General features: G+C 45.8%; 1 protein-coding gene and 1 non-coding gene across 2 annotated transcripts in view; one reads left to right on the top strand and one right to left on the bottom strand.

Annotated features, from left to right (window-relative positions):
* LOC135385341 (DNA-directed RNA polymerases I, II, and III subunit RPABC3-like) overlaps positions 1 to 22,412 on the top strand; it is a 125,656-nt gene that overhangs the window by 20,765 nt on the left and 82,479 nt on the right. The window lies entirely within an intron of this gene.
* Trnag-gcc (transfer RNA glycine (anticodon GCC)) lies at positions 5,977 to 6,047 on the bottom strand. The gene has a single exon. It is a non-coding gene; the product is annotated as a tRNA-Gly (tRNA).

The raw sequence follows: 22,412 nt of genomic DNA, 5'->3' as shown, positions 1-22,412 counted from the left end.
CGCGAGTGTGAAAAAGGTCCGTTGTATATCCAGCTTCAACAAACTTCTGCGGCGAATTGTAGCGTTTGGAAACTTCCAAAGGGAACATGGTACCTTATCGGGGCGTGTGACGCGTCCCCATTGTGCAAACTGAAAAAAAAAAAAAATAGAAAGAGAAGAAGAAAAGAAAAAGAAGAAAAAGTGCAGAGAACTTTTGGCGCAGCTTGCAAATAAGCATCGGTGCTTGCAGAACATTGCACAGCTGACGCTCTTGTCTTGCTGATGTTGAAACGGCAATCAATCTGTGTGGTCGTTGCTAATTTCTAAGCTAGGAAGGATGCTGGCGCTTCCTCAGACGAAACTGCTAAAGGATATAGTATCCTTAGAAGAATATCTTGGATATTCAATCGGGGGCAGGGACATAATCGTGTGTTCCAATTTTTTAAATTTTTTTACTTGGCGGTAAATTTAAAACTATGCGGAACGGCTGCTTACAGACATACCATCACAGGCACGCCATCCGAGGGAATTGCGCCTCCTCACCTGAAAGGCATTTACGCATAAATAATCACGCAAAGAACGCGCCCCTTGTATTCTTCTCAGAAATGGCGGCTCCGGGCGCGATTCGGAGAAATCATCAACCCATCAGAGCGTAATTAAGTCTCTCCCAGGACCCCCAATGAAGATGCCCTGATGCCGAATAAGAGGAAGCGGGAATCGTTCGCGAGCACGCTGTTGCTGGCCCTCAAGTCTTAACAACAAGTGCTGTGTGTGCAACAAACGCGCATCTTACAGTGTGGCTAGACTAATTTGCGAATAATCCTATAGGTTCTGTCGCGTTTTCGTATATCTGTTGAGTGGTTTGCTCGTCTCTTTCATTTGTGCCTTTGCCCTGCGCAGAAGCTGCGGTTGGCCCCATCAAGCGGCTCGTAAAGCCTCCAACTGAACGATCATTAGTGTATCTATATTGCCTCCCGGCAGAACACAGCGACCGAGAAGTAAACAACTGGTACATGTAATAGTAGGGCACCGCGTCGCAACTTGGACTCTCGTGACGTATTGTTCGATCACGTTGGTGCTGCTGACGTTTGCTGGTACAGCTCCCATCGGAGTTCACTTGAACGGCATTCCGGCACGCCGACCCTGGTTGTGCTTAGTAAGAAATAACGGCGGAGGGCCTTTTGGTAATCTGGAGTCGGATTCACAAAGAGCTCGTGCGACGGAATCTGTCGTATCTCCGTCGTACGCAAAAGTTACGACGAAGTGTAGATTCACGAAGGGCACGCGTCGCAAAATCTTCGCAGCTTACGGCGGAATCCTGCGAGAGCTCCCGAGCAGTCTTACGAAGAAAAATGGCGGCGTTATTTGGCAGCGGTGGATTTGGAGATGACAAACAAAGACTCCATAATACGCGCCAACGCATTGCACTTTGCCACAGAACCTAAAACACAGTAAAATCGTGTCGCAGGAATTTTTCAAGCATCCCCTACACCCCGCTAAGACACCCCCAACACCCCTCCAAATTGTCTGCAAGAAAGGCAAAAGAAGCCATAAAAGCTGCAAAACTGAGTGCCACACACCGCTTACAAAACACCCTCACCCACCTCCTCCCCGAGATGAACATACTGGGGATATATTTGCTGTGTCATCGAACGCGTTTCGCCTGTGATTGCATGGTATCCATTATGTCTACCGAAGGACCGAGAGCACGTGCAGTAACAAAACATTGGGGGCGAACAACTTCGTCTTCTTCTAACGGGACGACTCTTATTGGTGCGACTACAAAATTTCGTCATCGTTACCATAGTGAAAACATAGTCTCGCACCCGTTGCGTGTTTCTCTCCTGGTTCCATGTGACAATTTCCTCTTTCTCATCAAAGGGTGTACCCTCTCCACTACGATAGCTTTGTGAATCGCGCTTACGACGCCGTCGTACGCGCGTCGCAGGCTACGACGTCTTAGCGCATCTTAGCGTAACTAACGATCGCGTTTGTGAATCCGACCCCTGTTTACAGTTAGAGCAGGGGACCCTCGTTCTGAAGGCATTGTTTTCTGCTAGGCGCTGCTAGGGTGGCTCTGGCAGGCTGGAGCTGTGTTTAAAGGGGCACTAAAATGCAAAAACAACTTGCCCCAAAGATGAAAGCACGTGTTTTGATTAGTTTAATTCAAACAAAATTAGTTTACACAATGCGTTTAGAAGAAAAACGCAATGAAAACAGAGCAGTCTTTGGCGGCAACGAATGGGATCCCAGGAAGCAGAGATTGGCGGCATCCAAAGAGACAGCAGGAGAAGCGTGCGCATACCTATCGTGGGTGTGTGGATTTGGGACGTGCGTGATCGTAGTGTTCCGCACATGCGCGGTATGATGCGCACTGCTGCATTTTTCAATACCGATTCACTGAATTGTAGCACACAACAGTTATCGCGAATGTTCCACTGACAACATTTATCTTCGCTTCCTTCGAACAGTGACACCAGTCCGCTTCGCAACGCGCACTATGTTTTTCACCGGGACTGCTCCATGACGTCGCACGAGCGTGCACGCGCAGCATGGACTAAAAACACCGATACACGAGCTGAAGCGACGTTCACTGCTTTGCGCAAGCAAGAAAGAGTCCGGTAAAATTTTGATTGTAGCTTCGTAACGGAACCAAAGTTTTCAATTATGATAACAAGTACGAAATTAACATAGCGTGTAACGTAATTTGAACGGAACTTGTTTTTTGCATTTTAACTTTGACGCGAGCCGTGTATAGCGTTGTGTAGGCAAGTCACGCAACTTCATTTCTCCGTTACCGTCAAATGTTAACGAAAATACACTTCTACCGTTACTGATCTGACCTCTGACGTTTTTCAGAGTAGTGATCGACAGTGCCTCCTCCTCGTTTTTTTTTTTCTTTATCACATCACCATCGCCGCCCCTCCATGAACGACATCATCCTCTCCGTTGTCCTCACCACACTGCTCTTACTGAAGCAATAATTTCGTGAGCTCCACTGTTGGTATTTCTGGAAAGAAGCTTTCGCCATCCATCGTTGCTGCAACAAGTAGTCGGATGCATTGGACGAAAGCCATCCCGTTATTGGGACAGTGCAGTTGTCGAATACTTATAGCAGTCGCCATCCCTTGTTGGAAGTAAAATGTTTTACTTCAGCATTTTTTCCCCTCACCTTATTCTCAGTTTAATTCGAGGAAGGTTCCTATTTTTTTCAACTTACGCCTGGTTTCCTTCAAGGGAGGTCCTTTTCCCTTTGTTAGACTTACTTTCGGTTTCATTCAAGGAAGGGTACTAAAATTTTCTCGAGTTTGCTCTCGGTTGCATTGAAGGTGGGTAGGCCCTTTTTTTCTTGATTCTTTTTTTTTTTTTTTTCAATTTAATCTTGGCCTCATTCAAGGAAGGTTGCTAGTTAACGCCATGATGTCACCTCGTCAACGAAAAATTAGCTAGTGTTCTCTCTCCAATTCCGACGTGGTCTGTCGGAGTTCCATGAACTCGCATAATCCGACGTGCCGCCATCAATCTCTGCATAATCGGCTCTTCGGGAGCATAGCGCTGCTGCAAGATGGCGTCTCAATCCTTTCGTACTCGTGCTGCCAGATACTTAGTACGCCTGACCGCCGTACCTCGTGCCAGTGGAAAGCCCGCGTAGTAATCGTCACTGCTGTCGCATAGCGAACTGCGGTGGCCTGGCCTTGAGCCGTCCATCTCCATTAATGGCTGACGCTTTCCCAAGCTGGCCAGGCCTACTCGTCGGTATTTTACCTGCTTCACGTGGGCATGTAATTGTAGAGCAACACAACTTGAGGAACGCAAAGCAAATGCTGGAAGAAAAAGAAGTCCGACATTGATACTGTGATGACGGAGCCGGATTGTACGATAGTCGACGTTTTCTATCGAACGTGCGCTTCTGACACGATTTTCTAGACCATAAAAAAAGTGTCGTTCGTTCTCTATCTGTTTTTTGTATAGAGAGCGGAAAAGTCGAGCTACCGGGGAAGAGTTGGAAGTGTCGTCGGAACTGCGGCCGGAATTGCGTCATTTCGAATACGTTCTTTGTATCTCGTCCAAATACAGGTCGCTGCGAAACGTACAATCAGGAGTGAGTAGCTACGTATAATGTACAGAGTGAAAACAGCTGCGTTAATTTGAGTTTGAAAAAAATGCCGGAGTTGTTGCAACCGACTTTATGGACACCGTCGTGCTACAGGTAATACATTTTAATAGGCCGTCGGTAACGTCAACGTGAAGTTGACATTACCGGCGTATCAGACCGACGTTTCAGAACCAGTGGCAGGCATTAGAGAGCTTTAGTATATCTAGGGTTCCGCATTTTCGTTTTTTTTTTGTTTTTTTTTGCGGATTCGACGTATGTTTTCTGGTGTTTATTGATTTTCACGAAATCGGCGTTTCCCTATGTTTTTCCTGGCGTGTATGTGGCTTACCCGACTGTTATCGGCGAATAGAAATCACAATGTAATTTCCGTACGACGCTCATTCGACATGGCGTTGTTCGCTGCGGTGGCGTTTTACGGCTATAACGAAAAAGTAAACGGACATTTTTCACAACCATCGTATTTCTGTATGGTTTTCTGATCTGCATCAACGACTTGCTGGACATCTGCAGCAACTTACCGCCGTCATGTCCACGAATGTCCTTCTGTATTCGGTGTTTTTCGATTAAAACCGAATGAAGGAAAATTTGCCCGGCGTATGTTTTTCGATGTTTTTGATTAAAACCGAAGACGCGGAACCCTGAGTGTATTGTACGCTATCGCCTTTGCGTACGTAAGGGATAGCGTTGGTGGTTCTGCGCGCTGCGCGAAGCTACCAACGCTATGCTACGCTACTACCAACGCTATGCTTTACGTACGCAAAGACCGCAGCGTACGATGTACTAAAACTCTCTATTAGTGGGTTTTAGTGCACCGTACGCTATCGCCTTTGCGTACGTAAAGGATAGGTACGATGCTCTAAAACTCTCTGTTGTGTGAATCAGAGTCAGTTGATTGCATGGATGCCGTCAATACGGTACATCCAAGGCCAAGTTATCAACAGCCTTCTAAAGACATAGTTGAAGTGTGTACTAACAATGCCACCTCATCTCGCCCCTTCCCCGCGAATACGTATTAAGTTGGGACGTTGTCTGCTTCAGCTGCAGACGATTTGAAGCACAGACTTTCTGTGGCTTCTTTTGCACGAAGCTTGCGTTTTTGTTTTCCCGTTTCATCGGTCTCCATCCCCTTTGCTCACGTATGGCATACTGTTGAACGAGAAAAACGAACAAATGAAAGAGTCACCTCACGAAGTCCCGGTCCCGCATTGGGTTGGTGCACTATACCTGCAAATTCTTGCGCTGAACATTGACTTCAGTATTTGAATCGCGTTTTTGTCGACTGTTGCCCTCTGTTGTGGAAGTATAGCTCAGCCACGTAGCGCACTGTAATTTTGGAACGACCCTGTCTCGAGCGCTGGGGAACATTATATGGGCGATACATCTGTGTGTGACGCAGTCTCTGTGTGAGCATAAGGACCTACGCCATTATCGATTAAACCCGGAACATCCCAAGGACGACTTCGCGCCCTCGTACGGTTTAGTTCTTGGAATCGTTTCCAGTTCGAGAGAAATGCGCCTGTGGAAGGAATCGAAGTGAGGATGGGGAGCATCCCAGCTGCCTCATCTCTCTCTCTCTCTCTCTCTCTCTCTCTCTCTCTCTCTCTCTCTATCTCTCTTTCTTTCTTTCTTTCTTTTTTCTAATGCGATATTGTCACGTCGGGTTTTCCCTTCATTCTATTTTGATTATACTTTTTTTTTTCGTTATGTGCTCAAGATGTGTTTTGGAACATGATAAGTTGTAGCGGAAGGTCGCTGAACACGTTCCTTTTATCTATTGTGAGGTGTTTGACGGCCACCTTGTATGTAGTAAGAGTTCACGTCCGGGCGAAACGTAATAGAAGTGTACATAAAAGAAGAAAAAAGTACTAAAAAAAGAAAACTGCGTCGGCCGGGAATCGAACCCGGGCCACCCGCGTGGCAGGCGAGTATTCTACCACTGAACCACCGACGCTGTGTGATAGTTGTTTTCGAGAACGTATGAGGAGCAGAGCGTGAATTGAGCAATCTATACATTTTGATAGCATCGCTAAAATTATAAGCATACTCGGAGACACTGTAAGGAGATTCTGACGAAGCTAAGATTGAGAAGAGTACTCACCCTTGGGATCAAAATTCTATGTTGGAGTACCCATTATGCGCTTAGATTTTCGATTTAAACTGCGCGTGACAAAAAATAAAAGCGGATGCCTTGCAATCATTTCCAATTAGCTATATACTGCCTTCGTGTGTGTATGCCGATTTGCATAGTTTCTTAGCAGCCTAAACTTTGTTGGGATAATTGCGTGGCTATTTTTTTTAACAATTTCTATGCGTCATTATGCACCACTGCTTCTAGAGGTAATTGCAAAAAACGCAACAATCCCCCTACCACTCAAGAGAATGACGGTATGGGACATTGAATATGTGTAGGAACGAGCGGTATTTAATTTTGTCGCAATATGCTAAAACAAATCTAGAACATGAAAAAAATTTTGACACGATTTTCTGCACTCCCTGTACATCATTGGCAAAAGTTTTGGCGTCCGCTATGCCAGTGTTATTTTTTTACCGAGGGGAAGAAATACAGTATGTACTTTATCTTGGGTAAACCTGTATAACGTGAGGGCTAACTCACGAAACATTGCGAACTGTGGTAGCCGTTTCTCTGCAGTTTTATTGCAGTTTTGCTTTTTTGCACACGTTACGTTCACCTCTTAGAAGCAAAACAAAACAAAACTCCAGCAATATACAGGGTGTTTGCTCTAACGAGTCCAGAAATTTTATTTAAAGCGAGCGATAAAGGAGAAACGAGCGCTACTTTTCAGTTACTTGACTAAGAAACAGGTGCTACCTGTTCCTTACTCAAGTAGCAGAAAAGTACCACCTGTTTTTCTTACATCGCACGCTTTAAATATAATTTCTGGACACGTTAGAGCAAACAACCTGTATACTGCACCATGCATTTCAACGGCCTATATTACTTAAAAATTGCCATTCTGATGTAGAATCACACGTCCTTCCGATGGTGTGCGTGACCGAGACTTCATAAATTACATGTAACGTTTGGGCGTTACGGTTTCGTGTGTGTGGGGGGGGAAGCTACCTAATTAATATAATGATTTAGTTATCGCAGGGCGATAGTCATAACGGGGTGGAGTCCCTGCACGCCGGGCAATATTCGAGACAGTACCCGTCTCCTTCAGGTTCACCTCACCGCACAGAGGTGGCGTAACACGACAACAGAACTGAACATTTTGACGGAAAAAAGACATAGGGAAATTCGGCAATAGTTAAAAACAGGGGTCTATAGTCGAAGTAATCTGTATGATTTGGAAGGGGAAGATGGTACCAGGGTTGACATTTGTAAACGCAGTACCTTGCCCAAATCCGGGAATGCGGTCCTTTATGGAAACACGCAAGAGGAAAGTAGGGAGATTGGCGCTAGGCGCACATGGAAATGCACCGAACGAGTGGGGTCATGGGAGATATGGGATTGGTCCTCCTTTGGGGGCCGGGAGACAAAAAGTAAGATCAGTTACGAGACCCGTCAAGACTAGGGTAAGGGAATCGGAAACTAGACAGTGGACAAGTAAAATGCAGGCGAAACCGTCACTTCAGGTGTATAGGGAATACAAAAGGGAAATACGTTCATATGGAATCTTCGACAACTCTAGAGCAAGCGCACTGCTGTTTGAGGCAAGGACAGGGATGCTACGAACGAAAACTCATCTTGCAAAATATACAGATGTCACAGATAAAACATGCGGTATATGTGGAGAAGAAGAGAAGACTGCGGAGCATGTCATATTGGCATGCAAAGGTATTCAGCCGACGCAGGGTGATGTGACCTTATGGAAAGCAGTGGGTTTCCGAAACGATAGGGGCGAAGTTAACTTCGAAACAGTACAAAATACGAAGGACCAACTGAATGATTCGTGGCATAGGAATAACGAAGTTGTGCGAATAGTTCTGATCATCTAAAGTAATTTCAGTATCAGTAATGTGCCAGTTCTAGGATAGGTGGCGCTAGCTACCGCCCGCTGGAAAGGGTAAAGCCAGAGTATCTATCCATCCATCCATCCATCCATCCACCCACCCACCCACCCACTGAAAGTTATTTGCCATGGTTCTGGAGCGGCTTTGCAGCTGTTTTCGCGTGTTTCTTGTCTGTGTGTTCTGTGTAGCGGCTCTAGAAATAAAGCACGACGACAGGTGCATTTGGAGTGTTCCACGGAATGCGTGAAACAAGGCGTATGATCGAATACGCCATCACCTGCATTCACGTTCTTGACAGCTGCTGCGAGGTTTTGTCCCGTCTCGAACGAGCTTTGCGTCGTCTGTGAGCTGCGATTAATTCCATCGCAGCTCCATTGAGCGCCGTCCGTATGCGGTGATGTGAAACTGAAGCAGACACAGGAAAAAAAGAAAAGAATTAGCTTTTGAGAGGGGTAAGCCATTCAAATCCATGGGGTAAGGTCGTGCTGCTTTTTGTTGTTCTTTTTTCTACACGGCAACAATCTACTTTGACTTGACTTTGACCTTATTTTTTAAGTGCTCATAACAGCTGCAAGGCCTTGTGATCTACGCCGGAAATTGTAAATAATCTTCGAAACGTGTAATGAATGTAAAATGCAACTGGCATGTATTGTGCTGATCGTGTTCGGGTCAGTTCGCGTTTGCTTTCTTTTCTTCTTTTCTTTCTTTTTTTTTTAACTTACCATTTCTTTGTGTGTACACATACAGTTTTGATTTCTTGTATTCACAACGGTAACAGATACGGTCTCAACAGGTAACAGCGGTAGAGTATCGCCTGTGGCGATGAACCTCCCCACTCTCCAAAGCTAAATAAAGTTGTTGTTGTTGGTAACAGCTGCAGTATTCGGGAAGAACCGGGCCCACTGACCCTGAAAACCTAATAGTTATAGCCAGATTAGTTAATTGTGCTTCTCAGTTATCTCGTATATCTCGACTGCAGAAATTGCGTGACTTTTTCAAACAATCTTATCATCACATAATCATTACACACGATTTAAGGACGCAGAATTGTGTAAAATGTGAGTGCTTGGGCAGACATGTAAGCTGGATCTAACAACAACAACAACAATAATAATAATGGTAATAAATTTCTATATAATATAATATAATAATAAACTTCTGCATTAACAACCGTTATCTAATGATAGCATGGAAAAGCTGCATGAAATGAAGCACAGTGGGGCATTTCCATTCTCGGTTACTGCACAACAGCTGTGCTGCTCAAAATCAAATAAACCCGACTAAAAATTGCTCCGGTGATGCCTGCCAACCATCACAATACTACTGAAGGCAGGAAGGTGGTCGGCTCGGATCCTTCCACCAGCTGTGCTGTCTGAGGTGTTCCCTGGGTTTTCAGGCATACCTTCCAGGTGGACATCAGCGCAGTTTCCCTTGAAGTCGGCCCAGAACTCCACCTTTCTTCCACTCTTTCCTGCTGCGCTCCCCATCTGTTCACGTGTGAACACCACTCAGCCGTGCACAGTTGCACCGCAGCACGAACACGAAAGAAGTGAAATAAGAACACCTCCTGCCAAAACGCCGAGAACCAAAGATGGTGAATTTGCTCGCGAAACGTTTTAGCGCTAAATCGTTTGAGAATCTAGGGGGCGCTCTCTCGCCTTTGGAGTCGAGGTCCGCGAGGCTGAAATTTGGTTGAACGTGGAATTTACATTGCTGGGCTTTAATTTAATTAATTCTATTGCTTGATATTGTCTTTTTTGAGTTTGGAGAACCGAATAGTTAAAAAAAATAGATACATCTATTTTTTTTAACTATTCGTAACGTTTCGTCGTAGGAGTTTTTTGCGGGGCTAAATTAATTTCATGTCATCCATTAAATTTCAATTGTATATTAGCTAATTCGATTAATTTGACCCTACGCCAAGTCGTAACGGCAAAATGTGCCACCAAATTTCTCAAGTTCCGGTCTCATGAATGATCGGGAAAACCTAAATTCCACATTAAAAAACGTTTGTGAAGCAAAATTTGTGTGGTCGTGAGCAACAAACGTAACGTGTAACCTCATGTGGGATGACACGTGTTGCAGTGATATACGGCGAGCTCCTCATTCTTTCTTCGTATGAAGCTCCATGGCTCTGACAAAGGCGCTGTGGGTTTTCCTCCGTATGACTCATCCTTTGGGAAACCCCGTCTTCGTTTCGCACAATAAGGGGCGCGAAGTCGGTCGACGAGCGCGAAAGAAAAACATACACCGAAGTTGTGTTTTCGACCTCAGTTTCTCCGGACTGAATTTCAGAATTTCATTTCTGCTGATTCATCGTTTGCTGCCTTGGAGTTGAGACAGTACGTACATACGGGAGCGCTGTAGGCAATACGTTCCGCTTTCACCGTTCACGAAGGAACGTTTTGGCAATGTCATTCATTTCATTTGTTCTTGGATTGGATTGGAAAAGAAAGAAAAATATGGAGAGGTTAGTCCCGACCCAGTGAGAACCGGCTACTTTAAAACGTGTTTGTGGGTGAAAAAATAGAGCCAGAAAAAAGAGAAGAACAAATAAACAAACGAAAACAGGAAAGGGGCAGAGTGGGTGATTTGTTCTTTATTCATTCATACATACTCATTGTTCTGTATTATTTAGTGGGTTTACGCTCATGCCTGTCACTGACAAAGATTGGAACAACAACAACTTCTTGAATGATGGTTAATGGGGAGTGTCATCGCTAGTCATCACTAAAATAAAAATATGACTAGCCCTAAAAGGTGTGAACGAATGCAAACGCCGAGGAAGCGGAATAAGAAAATTGGGATGACAGAAACGGGGCGCCTGTTTTTCGAATAGTATACTCGCGTCATTTTTGTTTTTCTTATCGAGATGACCAGAAGACACTGGCACGTAGGGGGGAATTGCGTATGGGCGCGAGGCCCAGGGGTCTGGAAAATAACGATTGGTGCGTCTTATCCCTTCTTCGCTCTGTGGTGGGCGCACTACGTGGCAATGCACTCTCTCCATGGCAACTAAGATCACAGAAAGAATGCCGCAAGAATGGAGCCGCACTGCACTCGACAGAATGCGGCGATTGAGTGTCGCAGTGCAGAGCACTACAATGCGTGGTCAATTGCGGTTCTTTTCTTTTTCTTTTTTTTGTCACAGTGTCGGTGGACATTTCACGCACCCGATTTCACACGTTGCCGCAAGAAAAAGCGGCGGCCACCGATTCGATGAAACAGCGTTCGATCAATTGGCGTTCGATGAAACGTCCACTTTCGACAAAATGGTGTTCGATGAAATGTCACGGAACCGGAGTCCGCCCATTTCGTCGAACGCCGTTTCATCGACCCCTGACCAAGGTTAGGTCAGAGCCTTTTACATGTTTCACACGTTGGGGAGACTCACCAAGGTCAGCTTTTACATATATCACACGTTGGGGAGACTCACCAAGGTAAGGTCTGGTCAGCCTTTTACGTATTTCACACGTTGCCGCAAAAAAAAAAGCGGCGGCCGCCGATTCGATGAAACAGCGTTCGATCAATCGGCGTTCGATGAAACGTCCACTTTCGACAAAATGGTGTTCGATGAAATGCCACGGAACCGGAGTCCGCCCATTTCGTCGAACGCCGTTTCATCGACCCCTGACCAAGGTTAGGTCAGAGCCGTTTACATATTTCACACGTTGGGGAGACTCACCAAGGTAAGGTCTGGTCAGCCTTTTACGTATTTCACACGTTGCCGCAAGAAAAAGCGGCGGCCACCGATTCGATGAAACAGCGTTCGATCAATCGGCGTTCGATGAAACGTCCACTTTAGACAAAATTGTGTTCGATGAGATGTCACGGAACCGGAGTCCGCCCATTTCGTCGAACGCCGTTTCATCGACCCCTGACCAAGGCTAGGTCAGAGCCTTTTACATATTTCACACGTTGGGGAGACTCACCAAGGTCAGCTTTTACATATATCACACGTTGGGGAGACTCACCAAGGTAAGGTCTGGTCAGCCTTTTACGTATTTCACACGTTGCCGCAAAAAAAAAAAGCGGCGGCCGCCGATTCGATGAAACAGCGTTCGATCAATCGGCGTTCGATGAAACGTCCACTTTCGACAAAATGGTGTTCGATGAAATGCCACGGAACCGGAGTCCGCCCATTTCGTCGAACGCCGTTTCATCGACCCCTGACCAAGGTTAGGTCAGAGCCGTTTACATATTTCACACGTTGGGGAGACTCACCAAGGTAAGGTCTGGTCAGCCTTTTACGTATTTCACACGTTGCCGCAAAAAAAAAAGCGGCGGCCGCCGATTCGATGAGACAGCGTTCGATCAATCGGCGTTCGATGAAACGTCCACTTTAGACAAAATTGTGTTCGATGAGATGTCACGGAACCGGAGTCCGCCCATTTCGTCGAACGCCGTTTCATCGACCCCTGACCAAGGTTAGGTCAGAGCCTTTTACATATTTCACACGTTGGGGAGACTCACCAAGGTCAGCTTTTACATATATCACACGTTGGGGAGACTCACCAAGGTAAGGTCTGGTCAGCCTTTTACGTATTTCACACGTTGCCGCAAGGAAAAGGGGCGGCTACCGATTCGATGAAACTGCGTTCGATGAGACGTTCATTTTCGTCGAAATGGCGTTCGATGAAACGTCACGGAACCCTCGGGAGTCACTATACATTGCGCAGAGATTGCGCGAAGGAGATCACCAGCACCGCAGGAGATTTAAAACTTTGTAAAACAGGATTGGCGAATCCCGAGTCAAAATGTCACGTGGGGCAATACCAATATTTGACATACTATCCGCGACCTGTGGAAAGTGCTTTTTGTGGGTCGAGCCACTAGGTGGTACAGGGGGACTATATTTTACCTTTAACGGGAGAAGAACTTCGTCGTTGAATTTAAGACCACCCGCTAAATATATAGTGTTTCATCAACGCTTAAACGCAGAATGTGCCGTACACAAGTCGTCGGCGCTGTTGGTGTCGCGATGACTAGCTGACGCTACCCAGTTATTGCGTGAGCGCTTTGGAACGTGGCCAGTGACGTAGCGATGTGTGGTTGTTTCCTTTGGCCCGAGGGACGTTCCCACCTCGCTTACTACGTAATCCTTCTCGGAACCTCGGGCCTTCTATTTACAAATATTGAGTCGACTGAATCCCCTCTTCCTCTACACTCCGCGTGCGGGCCCATGGCTGTACTGCAAGATCAGAAACAGAACGTGTCGTGCTATGCGTAAGATGTACTCCTTTCTCGGCGGGAAGATATACTGTAGCACTTCTTTCTCGGCGGGCTCAACATGAACTACGCTGTCGTGTAAACCACGCCGCGCAGGTATACGTTGATTTATTGTACGGGTTTTGCAGAAATTCGACGTCACTCCGCAACCACGATGATAGAACCAGTAGGACTCTGTTGGAAATAGTGACTTCTTTTGGCCTGAGGTTTTTGCTTCAATATACGTGCACGCGGATCGGTGGATCTTCCACTTTTCCGCAATGGCGCACGGAACCCTAATTACGTCGTCAACATAATTTGCATTTTACAAAAAAAAAAAAAAAAAAAGAATCCGACTTTCACCTCAAAGTCGACGGTTTCTCGAATACAGATGACGTTTTAATGACTTTTGCCGATTACTTTCCTCTTCTTTCTGTTCTCTTTTTTAGTTGTCGCGCTTCGAAACGGCTGTAGGAGCTAGAACGTGGCTCCGAAGCTCTTGAGCATGCGAATAAGCTTGCTCATGTCAACTCAATATGTTACCGTCGTCATGTATCTGTTGTTGTCACCTGCTCAAGTTCTTACGGTGTCGTTATAGTTTCACCGCCGTGGTTTCACCTATTATGCGGTGGTATGAGGTAGGTAAACGGTTTGAGATTTCATGGGAAGCCATGTCAGGCCTCATGCATGGCCCAAAATGCACAGTCCGATAAAGGTTGCGATAAACGGTGCGATGCCTGCAGAACCGAAAGTGCAGGACGTATACTACTGGTACTATATCGCGGTTACTCGGACAGATGGCTCCGTCAGTGCCATTAGCAGGTTCGACACCAAGAGGGTCCCAGTACCTCTTTCGTGAACATCGGATTAAGATGTCTGATGAAAGTGTGTGTGTCATTTTACCGAATAGCGCGAAAGGTTTTGATGTGTGCAATCTGTTTCCGAGAAAAAAAGAAAAGAAACTCGCATAAACATGGCTCCGTGCGTTCACCCTTAACTCGCCACTCCGAGTATAACGAGGGGGTATATAAAGTACGATGCACGTCACCGATGACGTTACAGGGTCCACGTGTTCTGGTTCGCTGGCCAATGAGGGTCTGCGCCGTGTCCCTTTGCCGCAGTAAAGCAGTTTTGCCAGTTCCCCCTAAGAATTGGGGATAGAAGGAGCGATCGAGTCATGACCGAGCCAGGAGCCATGCTTTTTCAGAACCTCGAAAGCCGAGTAGCAGACGACAGTGGAGTAGCAGACAACATTTTTCCGGACCAATCAGCGAGCGCACCCCTGTAGCGTCAGCGCGAGGTCCCAGGCAGATCACAGGCCGGTACAGCTCTCCACCGCCGTTGGGCACTGTGGCTTTTTGTGGCGTGCTTTAAATTCAATTTCTGCGATAATTATGACTCCATGGGGTGAATTAATTCTTACTGGCTTGCTTAGCAGTTTTATACAAATAAAACAAAGTGTTAAAAATGACTTCTGTGCTACTTTATAGTATGCCTTTTAAACGAAGAACCGTGTACAGTTTTCACTGTCGGCTGGTTATCGTCCGTCTAACTGAGACTTGAGCGACATTACGACATAAAATACGCGATGAAATTCAGCGAGGATGTATTTGCCGTCCGTGAAAGCAAATAGAGCGGACGGAATGCAACCGTCTTGTGTGAGCGTGTGCTGCGATGACGCGTCGCGTTAGTATAGAGTGAAAAAACGTTTATATTTCACGCGAAAATAGAGGGACACCTGTACGGTGCCACGGGGAAATGACATTGCGAGAAGGCCAGAGTCGTAAAGTCAGTCAGCGCGCCTACGCGGTTCCTCGCATAGTGGCATACTGACGTCAGCATGAATGTGGAGATATGACACGAGGATTCTCGCTCGTTCCGAAAGTGTAATGAAATTTTTGCCTTTTTTACCCTGAAATTCCAATTTCCCCAGAAAGGTGTCCAGTTTCTTAAACTACTTTGGCATTTGCCCTCCCTTTTCAAAAGCTACTGCTATATATCACGTGAGGACGCCGTTGGGTGGTCAGGAAGGAGGGGACTTCGCTGCAATGTGGACAACCCTTCTGTTTTATAAGTAACCTTTTAGGTATTGTATGGTTCGTTTCTCATTTGTAACGTTCCGTATCCGTTCTCTCCGTGGAGCATTTCTCTTTTACTCATGTACACATGGTATAACATTGTATTATTTATAAAAATCGTACTCGTTCCGTTTTATTTTGTCGCATCAGAGCAGCATAGACGAAGCCTGCACGGGCCCGGGCTATCTGCCTTGTTCAACAGACTGCAGTGTCAGCTGCTCTCTACGCTTATTTTTAATCGTCAGTAGTTTGTTTCCTCGAATATCCGGTTCACCTTGTTAATGATCACTGTGCGTTATGCAAGTAGACCAAGTACCTGTGCAGTTCCGTATAGTTTCTCCATCCCCGCGGGCCTGGGGATCGACCTCATTGGTCGTTCTCCCAAATAAGGGAACAACAGCCCAGCGAAGGACGCATGGGTCTCTTGGTTCAGTCTTAGTTCAGTGGTTAGCGTGCTGGCCGTGTCACGTCGAGACTGGGAGGTACCCGGGTTCGAATCCTGGTGCCGGCTGTACTGTCTGGGGTTTTTCCTGGTTTTCCTCAGACGCTTTCAGAGTGGCACTGTTGGCACAGTTCTCTTAGAGGTCGGCCCTGGACGCATATTCCCCAGGGCGTTAGTCGTGACGTTGCCCACCTCGCTGAGGCCGACAACGGCGTGCCCTTTTACCATCACTACCACCACGAAGGGTCTCTTGAAGCAAGGCCAACAAGCACCCCCTTGTTGTTCCCTGTGAGTGGACAGCGTCACGTAGTTTCTCTACACTTTACCTCATAGCGTATTGCCAGAATGGCTTTTGCTTTACGCCTTCTTCTTTGGATATCTTTTCCTCCCATAAAATTTATTTTTCTTTGCAGCTGTGAGCATGATGTATTGCCTTGTCTTCAACGAACTTCATAATGTCGTCACCTGTCGTTTGCGACCAAATATATTTGTTCTGAAACGAACGAGTCATCTGTACGTAATGCATATTGGCGGTGGAAACTGCGTCATGCTTGCGTAGTCGCGTCCCCCCCCCCCCTCTCTGTCTCCCAATATCCTGCTTCGGAGCCATACGCAACACTGTGGGCCACTTTTAGCATTGGGAGAAGCACCCCTGTGTGAGTAGGGCTAAAAATATAAGACCGGCGTAGGTGGCTGTCGGTTTCACCTGCACGGGTGGAAGCAGGATGTTAGCAGCACAATAGAGAGTGTTACGCAATTGTTATCGCTGCTTCCACTCGCTTCGAAGGCAGGGAAGCAATGTCGATTGTTTGTGGGATGTAACTACTTGGTTCGTATAGGGAGTGTCATGTTTTGTTTGTCGTTATACGTTCAAAGAATGGTTTTTAAGAACGGCGCGTTTAAGTCCCGCCCTACTGCTGTGTTCGTATTGGCCTCCATAGCATTCCGCATCACCTTACGTCGCGAGAAGTAGTGCGCCAACACTGAAAATATCAGCTTACAAGGCGGCACCTGGAGGCGGTGCAGTATAATTTCTGCGTCGGAGTAACGGTGTTAGGGCTGACAGACTGCATTTCGTACCGATCTTAGTTCGAACGTAGGTCTAGCGACATAAAAACGCACGTGAAAAATTGGAAATTGCATTCACTCAACACGACTACATTAAAGGAGCAATGAGGTGACCATTTAACGTGACTTTAACGTGACTCGAAACTCTGCCTCATCTGTCAAGCTGACCACCAGGAGCCACCGTGTAAAATAGTTTCGCTCTGCGGTGTGTGGAATTGATAAAAACACTCGGAGATAGCAGCCGCGGACGGGCGGCACAATCCTCGCGTGACGTGGAGAAGGCTGCGTGTCTTTTTTTCTTCTTCTTTTTTTGTCTTCCCAGCTCACGCGCCGATTATACACGCTTGAGCTGTGTCGCCATACGTCACTGGTCACGTGAGGGGAATTGCATACGTCACGGCGTCCTCTCGTTCTGCGATGCGCTCTTTTCAGGAGGAGAGGATTTTTGAAAGGTGGTGGGGAACAGGGCCCTCACGCGCGCTCTGTAGGTCACGTGCGCTCATCATTCTTTCGCAGTAGGGGCTTGTTTTATTCCATGCAGAACACGCCGGAGCGGGGGAAAAATAGCGGGGAGGGTAACCTCAGTGGCCCTTCAGTCAGTGTTAAATGGTTTGTCCTTTCATCCTCTTCAGTTTCTTCCGCACTGTTCGATGTTGTACTTCGTGAGCGTATCAAAATGAAGCGACGGTTAATGTACTGCATAGGAAGTGGTAGCATTTCCTTCTTCAGGTTGAGGAGCACACACACGCAGACTTGTTCCCGTCACTGCAAAAAAGTAATTGATTACCGTTACAAATTACTCGACTCAAAATGTAATTGAGTAACGAGCAGAGCTGTGTAAGTTACTCACAAAGTGTAATTACGTTACAGTTACACGACTAAGTTACATGTAAAATTGCTAAGTCTGAAATGTACCTCAGTTAGAGTTAGTCCTTGAATGTTACTCATTACTTACTCGGTTACTTGCTACTCGGTACATTCTTACTCGGTTACTTATGTTCAAGGTGACAACATGTAGAAGTTTGGAACACAGTGTATCAAACGTAGTACTTGTTGAAAACAAACTTCTTCAATAGAATTCAGGATAGTAACCCGACACAACACACTGAGGAAGCAGGGGTAGGGAGATTTTTTTCTTTTAGTCAGACTCTACTACTCTAGTAATTGATTACTCGTTCATTGATTACTCAAAATTGTAATCGGATTACTTGGAAAATTACTGGTTCAAGAATGTTATTGATTACTCGAAAATTGCTCAAAAAGTAATTGATTACGAGTAACGCAGTTACTTGTAACGTGTTACGTAGAAGTCTGCACATGTGTCATCCTCGTCGTTTTGTGTCCGTGTGCTCCTCATGTATGTATGTGTTCCTCATGCATATGGATTACAAGCTGGCCTGTGCGAATAGTAGCTTCGCAAACGATAGAAGCGAAAAGTTTATGCTCTACACAAATACGAAGCGAATAGCTATATGCAACCCAAATGAATATACAGGGTTAGCCAGGGTTATTGGCTTTGGTATTCGACTCCGAAAATTTGCGCAACCCTAACTACAATGCATTTATGATGTATCATTAGCATCATCAGGATATTATGAATAGTGGCTACCTCTCGCCAACAGTTTCTGACGGCACGGCATTTTACGTTCCGATGTGGCATATCACTCACGACGTTGCGATAAATTTGCGTAGTGGCCTCAAGACGTTTATTTTAAAGGAATAGTTATTACACAGCTACACACACACCACTGCGTTTATGTTGGGACTTTATTTTGTGCCTGGCTCCAACGAGCCAAGTGTTCCGTAACACATATACGTCCCTAAGATGTGGTTTTCACTTCTCATCAGTCACGCAACGAATCTTCGCGAACGAACACTTCTAAACTTCCGGCCATTTGGTAAAGAACCTATACTGCGCAGCCGGGGGCCAGTATTGCATAATGTTTTTTTTTTCTTTTCATTTTTTACCCGTGCAAATAAGCACCGCTTAGGAGCATTGACGTCACATAGTGCACGTGCCGGCCGGAGCTCCCGTTGCTGACGTCGGTACGTCTCGATCGATGTGGAGCCCCGCGGCTGCACTGCAGGATGGAGAGCGCAACAAAGCGCCCCACAGAGGTCCCGCGAAGTGCATGGGACGAGATGGAGCGGACAAATAGGAGAGCGTTACCCAGCAAAGCGCACGCTGGACTCACTTCCCAAAGAGAAAGAAAAAAATGGGGGGGGGGGGGGGGGGGTTGGAAATGCTCTGCGTCCTTTGAGGTGTTGCTGTGTGGACCTTTTAGTTTTCCGTGAAAAAACGATTTGCAAATATGTGCTGCCTGTACGTGCTTCGGTCGAAGCATTGGCAGCGTTGCAGACGGACCATTGACGGTAGCTTGGATCTCTCTTTTTTTTTAATTTTTATTTTTAATTCCGTGTTAGCGCCGCGAAGCAATTGTGGGTATGAGCGGCGTACAGACGTGGACAGATGGAGAGAGGACAGCTGGAAGGTGTAGGGAACAGGGGGGCTTGATGTGCGTCCTGGGCCGACTTCAGGGGGAACTGTGCCGACATTCGTCTGGAAAGTCATCGGAAAATCCAGGGAAAAACCTCAGACAGCACAGCAGGTGACAGGATTCGAACCGTGTCACCTGCCGGTCTCTGCGTGGAAAGCGATCATCTTAACCACTGTGCCACGGGAACTGGTGCTTTGATCACTACATCTCCCTAAAAATGTCGCCAGGCCTTATAGAGTTACTGCTTTCGTCACACTTGTCTTAACTGTGGTTTATCCTATCTCAAATCTCCAGGTGTTGCAAGATCATTTATTTTGAGTAATAGACACGTGCAGCATACAGTCTTTCTTTAAATTAAATATGGGAACAACATTTCTGATGGCAACCAAGGAAATTGGGGTTGCAGAATTACTGACAGGCGAATCCAGACAACCGTGTCGCAAGCAGTACATCAGTAGAAATTACAACAGTAGTAGCGTTACTTATTGTGCGCAGAGTATCTGGTGAATTCGAAGCTGGCTTTTCCACCACGAACGCATACCGTGCTCAGGTTACTGCACTCCATTGTTAAGGGGACATTTCGTGAAAATATAGTAATGAGCGTTACAAAGAGGAACGAAGTCCTGTTTCAGTGTTGCGTGAGCAGTATTTTTTTCTTCTTTCTTTATGCCTGCAGTAAGTCTATAGCTGTGTTCCGCTTTCATTGTCGCCTGCTACTGCAATTAGCAGGAAAAATTAAATGTGCTTCAATTGACCTTCGTCTCGTAGAAGGTAATATGTAAAGGTTGCTGCTGTCACTTGCTGCCACTTGCTGCCACTCCTTCCTGCTGTCCTCTCTCCGTCTGTCCACATCTGTACACCGCTCATAGCCACAGTTGCTTCGCGGTGCTAACACGCAATAAAAAAAACATCTCTTTGGGAGAGAGGGCGTGTGATATAGCTATAGAGGGTCGAATGAAGTGGCGCCTTTCCCAATTCCACAATAGTTGTGGGTATTGGTGGGAATAAAGGTCAATGGAAATGAAGGAAAAGTGGAAAAGAGAAAAACAAATAGGGGTATAAAGACGAGAGGAGGTGTCTCACTGTGCTGTGAGACAACGAACGAGAGAACGGGCTCGGCAAAACCAACTTTACTTTATATACCCCAATAGATAATCTGCATCGATTATTCTTTTATTGTAACGTTATACAAACGCTAGAATAGATCTATATAGAGCACATTTCCCACAGTTGCCATTGCTTCTTCATTGCCCACACTACCAAGTACCAACCTCCCCGAACCGCTCTCCGGGTCTCTTAATCAGCTGGACTCTCGCCCCCCCCCCCCCCCTCTCTATCAAAATTGTTTGGTCCCTTGCTAAATCCAGCCCACCTATACGCTCTGCCCTCAAAGCTCTTTTGACCTTTTTTGGACACAATCTGACTTCGATCCTTATTGTGAAGGGGCTCACTATTTCATTCCCCACATCACCACCTGCGTTGGGGTAGCGTATCGCCCCTGGCGATTGAACTCCCTATTCATCATCTCAAAATAAAGTTGTTGTTTCTTGTTTCTTCTTTTTCTTTTTATAGTGCCTTTGAATGTCGCTTTAGGTTTTGCCTCAATTTTAGAAGTAAATCCATTGAAGAAGCATATCTCGCAGGATGAAATATATGATTCACAATTCGTTTTTTTTTTTTTAGTTTCTTTTTCAACCTTTTCCTTCCTTTATTTTCTCTTCTCTGTTTTGGCGGAAGCGGAGGGGAAAAACGCTCTGGTCTTGGGAAGTAACTTAGAAGTATCTAGTTACAGCAACTATAATTCCTGGAAAAGTAACTTTTAGCTGAAACTAGTTACCTTTTTCAGCAACCAGTTACTTTTAGAATCGCAAGTTTTTCGCAATAATTTGGGAAAGCGTTCGCATTTTTGTTCACTTCTCGTTGTCGCACGTCACTCGTAGCTCCCACAGCTGCCTGTAGCTCTAAACCAGGCGTGTACAAGATGCTCACGAAAGGTATTTAAGTTACGTGACTGAGCACAGGGCAAAAACAGTAACTGAATAGAATACGAAATACCCAATCTTGAAAATTATTTAAGAGAGAGTACTAGATACTCTTAAAAGTAACTTGTTACTTCCAAGATATTTTGATGTCACAGTTGGAATTCGTTGTCAAAGAAATACGGAGAGCGTAAAGTTAAAAAAAATGGTGGTACAAAAAAAATCTTTATTAGCTAGCAGGCGCCCTATTCCGAGCCGCTGTCGAGCGGGAGCGACGGTGTCGATACACTCTGAAAAAAAAAAAAGGAGTCGTACCGACTCCTTTACGGGGGTAAAACGTCCTAACTCCGGGGTGCAAAATAACACCCCTTTTGAAGAGTATCTGCAACTCCGGAAACTACGGAGTAAAATTTACTCCTATGGTACAGAGTAAAAGTTACTCCCATACAGCTCCCTATTTACTCCAGCATATCGGGTGTAAAAGTAACTCCGTTCATGAGGCCAGCATAACTCCACTGGGGAGTTCTTGTTATGCTACATAAGGCATAAAAGTTATGCCCTTCACCTGGAGTGCCCATTACTCCAGTCGTCTCCTCACCTTGAAGATCATGCAAATAAGTGTTGCAAAACAGTATATCTAAATAAGAAACATTTATTGTGTCTGATACAAATGGGCAAGAACAGAAAAAGGAAGCTTTCAGTGCTTAATATGATCCTATGAAAACAACTGGTAAGATGCCACAGGTACAAGTACATTCTTCCATTATAAGGTTGCCACACACCCAATGCAACTATCACCTGGCATATACTTCCAACTCCTACAAACAGGAAACAAAACAGTTATTCGAAGTTCATCTGTCACTATACATTAACATATCAGTGCATAGGAATTTGGCATATCGGCACCCACTTTTCTGCTTTTTCATGAGAAAGCAGGGGGAGACGCGCCTTTTGAAGTGCATCCTGCTGAGGCATAAAGTGTAGTGCATGTACTTTAGATTTTTCTTTTTTCTTGGCAGAAGAGTAGTTGCCTTATATGAGAAACTGCTGTCATATGTAGTTCACAAT

Source organism: Ornithodoros turicata, chromosome 2, assembly GCF_037126465.1.
Source record: "Ornithodoros turicata isolate Travis chromosome 2, ASM3712646v1, whole genome shotgun sequence".
Classification (NCBI taxonomy): domain Eukaryota; kingdom Metazoa; phylum Arthropoda; class Arachnida; order Ixodida; family Argasidae; genus Ornithodoros; species Ornithodoros turicata.
This window is presented reverse-complemented; position numbering and strand designations above follow the sequence as displayed.